The sequence below is a fragment of the Syngnathus leptorhynchus genome, chromosome 10, assembly GCF_054491065.1.
Source record: "Syngnathus leptorhynchus isolate UIUO chromosome 10, UIUO_Slep, whole genome shotgun sequence".
NCBI lineage: Eukaryota > Metazoa > Chordata > Actinopteri > Syngnathiformes > Syngnathidae > Syngnathus > Syngnathus leptorhynchus.
This window is the reverse complement of record NC_141204.1, coordinates 7,696,676-7,702,675: the sequence shown is the minus strand read 5'-3', so window position 1 is coordinate 7,702,675 and position 6,000 is coordinate 7,696,676. Positions and strand designations below refer to the sequence as shown.

The window sequence follows — 6,000 nt, the reverse complement described above, 5'->3', positions numbered from 1 at the left end:
GAGTATTGCCAAAGGCATATCACGAGCCTTGATGCTTGCTAGGTAGAAGCCAAGCTGTACAAATATGATTTAGCTTCGATACATTCCATTTGAAAGGATCCTAGAGACAATCTACCTTGTTAGCTATCTGACCTATCCAGCTGATCCTTGATTTTTTTTTTTTTACAACAGCCAAATAGTGAACCTGTGGCACACTAATAAGAGGCTCTTCTTGACTGAAGGAGCATGAAGAAGACCCTCTCCGAGGTCCAAAAGGTGACCATCTGATCCTAAAGACACATCTGCTCCATTTGCTGCCACCATGTTATTTCAAAAACAACATCACTGTCTGTGTCTACTTTGTCATTCAATCGGTCCTTTCTATGATGAGCAATCCCTTGAAAAGTGACGAATCTGATGATGAAAACTTCACAACCTTCCAAGCAGTTGTCTTTAAAGTCACAACTAAAGGGTGATGACATGACACAAAAAGAACAAGCACACATCTAAGTCTGTATTAACATGCTCCAGAGCTGCCGCATTCCCTTTGGAGCCCACGTTGCACTATTTCATCTGTGTACATGTCTTCTCATTTCTCTGCTTTATGTCTGCCTTGAGAGCACGGTTCAAACACTAGGGACCAGTTTAAATACTGAAGATTCCCGGTGCAGCGCTCCGGTGAAGTAGATCCTATAGAGAAACAAAGAGCCGAGGCCTATGCCAATATTTCCGCTGTCTACGTGATGGCATTGCATTTCTATGAATGATCCCTTTTCTTTTAATTAAAGCATATTGAGAACTGTGTTGTTACACTGATCGTTAAGTTTAAAGTCCAGGCTATTAAGGACCAGCGGAGGATGGATGCAGAAGGACACAAATGGCCAAAGCTAGAATATGATATAGCAGCACGGTGCGATGCAGCTATCTAAATGTATAAATCAATACATAGGGGGGAAAAAAAAAGAGAAGCCAAATAAATGAAAGCAAAGAGAATGCAGCAAGGTCGATACGTGCAGGTGATTGAGAGCAAATAGGAGCCTTGTGTGTGTATTTACATTTTGTGCACATTTGTGGTCGTGCTTCAACCCTTTATTGACCATACTTGTGTACGAAGAAAGGATGTCTTGTTCTTGTGGTGTATCCTGTGGCTGCTGACCTCTGCCCTGCTATTGACTCTTCTTCTCTTCCAGTATTTTTCAGAAAAAGTCTCCAAGACCTTCAAGAGAGAGGGCTTAAGTAAACAGCATACATACAAAAAGCTCGCTTTGAATCGTCAGCACCAACAACGCAAGTTAAATTCCAGAAGCCCAGATATATTCACCAAATTGTCACGGTGACTTAACACTCGTCAAATAAATAAAGACAATATATAAATAAAGGGAAATTAATGGAAGTAAATAAATTAATAAACAAATAAATCCTAATAAATCGTGATAAATCATAATAAATCATAATAACTCATAAATAGATCAATAATAAATAATAGTAAACATATGCTGGTGCTTGAGATATAGGACTGGACAATTTCAATTGTGGGGTGGGGTTTCCATTCCACAGACCCTCCTCTCACCCTAGTAACTACAAAACAAGAAAACAAAATTCTTCTCATCACCTCTTGTATTTGTATCCTCACCAAATCCCCAATCACAAAGTTTCAAATAAAGTGATTATGTAGTTGTTGTTTTTTTACCAAATCCCACAAACAAAGAGGAAAACAGTAATCTTCTGTTGAATCATCATTACTTTGATTAAGCCTCTAATACCTCATTTCAATTAACGTAATGCACCTAATATTCATTCTATCAGCTTTGTGTGTCGTACCTGTCTGACAGGGTCATTGTACCAAGAGAAATTAGATTACACAATCACAAACGTCCCAATCGAGGCTCATGCATATTTCATCCCCCGTCTGCTTTTCATAATTACTTAATTAATTCCCAGCACTAAGAGATAGACTGCTACTAATCCCACCGCCCACCACCCCAACCTCTTTTGGGAATCCCTGGAGCACCATCCAAGCTGTGGACCATCATTACAGATTGAAATGTTCTTGTTTCTTGAAAGTCTCTTCGTTGTTTTGTTCACTTCGACGGTGTAGGTTGGGACTGAGAATTCCAACTTCCTCGTTAAGCCCTTAAGTTGTACAGGCAAAATGTTTCCACCCCACTGTGAGTATTATTCAACTCCATCACCTTTTGTATCGGCTCCCGCAGAAGAGAATGGATTTCTTTTCTGATGGAAAAAAGTAAGGAGACGATACCTGCTTGCATAATTCACAAGCAATGTGAGGTTTAGTTTCAGTTTTTGCGTGTGTGTGTGTGTGTGTGTGTGTGTGTGTGTGTGTGTGTGTGTGTGCTTCTTCTCCTGTTGTTCTCTTCCATGGCAAGCTGTCTCAAGCGTTTCGTTTGGCCTGCAGGCGGATTAGGACGAGAAGAAAAGCTTTTTATATGCACTCCCACGTCGTCAGGCTATTGAATACTCACAGCATGGGGACAAAGATTGGGCAAGAAAACACTGAAATATCATTTGTGTGAAGATATTAGTTATCAGTGTTTTAGCATTGATGACCATCGAGAGAAATTCCTTAGCAGTTATGGTGTAATTAAATTATTTCTACATTATGTATTTGATATTTTCTTTTTCAGCGAAAGAGGCAAATGTTTCCACACTTTGCTCTCTACATTGTTTTTCAAACATCCTGTATCTTCAATTTTATAGCTATACTTTATGTAGGGGTTTCTACAAACAAGCAAAGTTTATTTATTTAATGACTCCCCCGGGGGTGCAGTGGTAATACCAAACAACATCAATTTGTGGAATTATGTTGACCCAAGATTATCATGCCCTTTCATTCCTTTGTCAGCATTTGAGAAATGTATTAGGCTGGACTCTGCTAAGGATCAGCAGTTAAAGATCATTTATTCTGGTGGTTAAAAGTCCACAAGGCGATAATAGAATCCCAGTTGCCTCTGTGTAAAGTAACTGGTTACCTGCAGCTCTGAATTCCCACACTGGGAATGTAGTGAAGACACAGAACACGACAAGAAGAAGGAAAATCAGCAAGAGACGAAAAAGAAACTCATCAAACATTCCAATCACTTTGATTGTCTTTGGGCTAAATCCATGTTGATAATTATCACAACTGGTTGGGTGGTACAAAATTTCCAGTGCAGGTGCCCAGAGGCTCTCAGGGGACCTGCACCGTCTCTTCCCCTCATTAACTCTTCCCGCCGTCTCCCCTTGTCCGCCTGATCCTGCTAGCAGCCCGGCCGCTGGCTAATTCTGTCTTCGGACTCTGAGGTGAACTACTGCCGCGGGCTTGAGCCACACTGCTGTTTAACCTTTGTTAGATGCAGTTTTTCAATGTTTCAGGGAACACTGCTCGCTGTCAGCTCCTACTTCTTGCCTCTGTTTGTCCTCAAATAAAGCACAACCTCCAAGATCGAACCCAGGATTGCATCAGAAATCTAATGAATTGAATCGCAAATAATGGGATTATAAATAAATAAATAAATAAATAAGCCACTCCAGGGGAAAACTCTCATCCTTGTAAAACATTTATCAACTAGTTTTGATTGCATTTTTATTCAGCTTTCTTAAAAAAAAACAGCACTATCTTTATGAGCGTTTGTTGATTGTAGATTTTATATACAAGAAATTCTGTTATGAACTCCGGATTGTGAATGCAGGAGGCATATAAATGCGACGCCAGTCTCCCGTTAGCTCATTGGAATGTATTACATAGCTTTAGTCTGAACATTGATTTTGCCTTTGTCTTCAATACTGCAGTTTCAAACCTCTCAGAGTTATCTCCATTATGTAGACAGCAAAAAATAATAATAATACTCACACACACGCACTTCGCACACACACGCACGCAGACACACACACACCACGCACACACAACAACAAAAAAACATGAATCAATGAAGTCAGGATGTATGATAGATTTAAAACATGATTCGATGTTCTCATAAATTTGATAAGGGTCGTGCAGGGATGCTGGCCTCACAGAAATTCACCCACGCATGCACGCACACATGCACCTAGTAATGAGTTAGATTTCACATTATGATTTTGCACATAGCTATTAAAGCTTGGCTACAATGTAATTATTGCCTGTGACAAATGAAGAGGTTATATTCAAACTATTAAACGGCTCATAGCTTTTGATGGAAGACATATATGATCAGTTAAAAGTGGTTCAGGCAGAAAACTGTTTCGCTCTATTTTCCCCTTTATTTTCTTCCTGTCTCCTTGTAATATAGACTACATGAGCTGTTATATAATTAATATGTTCTATATTATGCTAAAATGCAAGTTTTGACATTCAGTCTCTCTTAAATAATCACAGAATTCATCTACAATATATTCAAGTCAGTTCTAATATTTTGGCTACACAGCTCTCAGTATTATGCAGCACATTTTACAATCTACAACATTGCCAACTAGAACCGAGATAATAAAAATAGTCTCTCTGACTGTCAATCAAAACAGAGCAATGATTTCAGCCTATTAGGTGCTGTTAGTGAACTCGAAATGTGAACGTGCACACAAACTGTACTAGGGTGGATCGGCAAAACTATTATCAGTAAAAATCATTGGAAAAGCAGGCAACCTATGATGACAGGCGCAATGCTGAGCATCTTTGCTTTTCGACACATTGTGACAAAATGAGCTGGTCTAAGCAAAGTGACGACTGTCATTGTTAATCTTCCAAATCCGATATGCGTATGCACACGCTTACAAATGCAACTACCACCGCAGGCGCGGAAATATGGTTACGCTTTACACTCTGCGTGTCTCATGCTAGCCCGAATCACCCAGCGGGGATGAGCAATAGAAGACGTTCCCCTATTCTCGCCCTTGTACGTGCACACCCAAAGAAACTGTCGTGTCTCATACTGGCCGGGCTTCCGCAGGCCACACTTTGATGATTTCCCGTCCCCTGTTAACGTCCTGAATTTCGGGTGTGGCTGCTGTCAGAAAACTGAGAAAGAGGGAGGTTGGAGGATTAGCATATCAGAGGTACAGATTAGTGATTATGTTATGTGTGTACTGAAGGTGGTAATAGAGAAAAAAAAAGCTCCTCCTTCCCCCTCCCTTAAACTGATAACCCCCTCCCCTCCTCCATCGGATGTAAGGAAAGGAGTTCAGTTGGAACGACCGATAGCGGGCTGCAGGACCTTTGCTTCTTTATCTTCCCATTTCAGGAAGACCAAATGACCGTGTTTTCTTAAGTGGGACAGGCTGCTAAAATAGAGTCAAAGGCATGTCAAGGTCATGCAAGAAGGTCTGAAAATGCATGTTTGCATCATGAAAAAAAAAAAAGATCTCAAATTAATTTGAAATGTGACTTTGTGGCGGGCAGCTGTGCCTCAGGCGGTTGAGTGGGACAGTAAATGAAGAGTTGGTGGTTTGAATCTTGCTCTGTCCAAGTCATTTGTTGTTGTGTCCTTAGGCAAAACATATCACCCCCAGTGCCACTCACACTACCAGTGTGAATGTGTGAGCGCATGAAATTATTAAACATTTTTGAGTGTCCAGAAAAGCTCTATATAAATCTAACAAATCAAAACATTCTTTGCTAAAAGCTATTGGAAGAGACTTTACTAGTTAGACTATTTTGGCCCATGTCCAACTGATCCACTGCATGCAGCCAAGCCTACTTGAGATGCCCGCGCCCGGTGTCATTTGTGATACGAGAGACATGACCACCGCTGCCCTCTTTGCCACAGGACAGATAAGATCTTAACCCAATGGATTTTTCATTTGTAGATCTTGCAAAATCCATTTTGCTTTCTCAGACATTCTGGGTTAGAATATCCTTGAGACACTTTTATTTTCCTTTATCTACAGTTTGGATTATACATCCAACAATGACTTATTTTTCTTTTATACTATGCCAAAATTATAGAACTGAAATAAAATAATAAACATGCCATTGAATATTCTGTGTCATCGTAATCTTGACTCAAGTGATGGTATTACCCATGTAAGTGTTTTGTGACATTGACAACA

General features: G+C 40.1%; 1 long non-coding RNA gene across 1 annotated transcript in view; it reads right to left on the bottom strand.

The window, feature by feature from the left end:
* Nucleotides 1-957: 957 nt before the first annotated feature.
* LOC147050238 (uncharacterized) overlaps nucleotides 958-6,000 on the bottom strand; it is a 36,283-nt gene continuing 31,240 nt past the window's right edge. The window contains exon 4 of the long non-coding RNA XR_015067465.1: nucleotides 958-1,195. This is a non-coding gene — a long non-coding RNA (uncharacterized LOC147050238). The remainder of the gene's footprint in view (nucleotides 1,196-6,000) is intronic.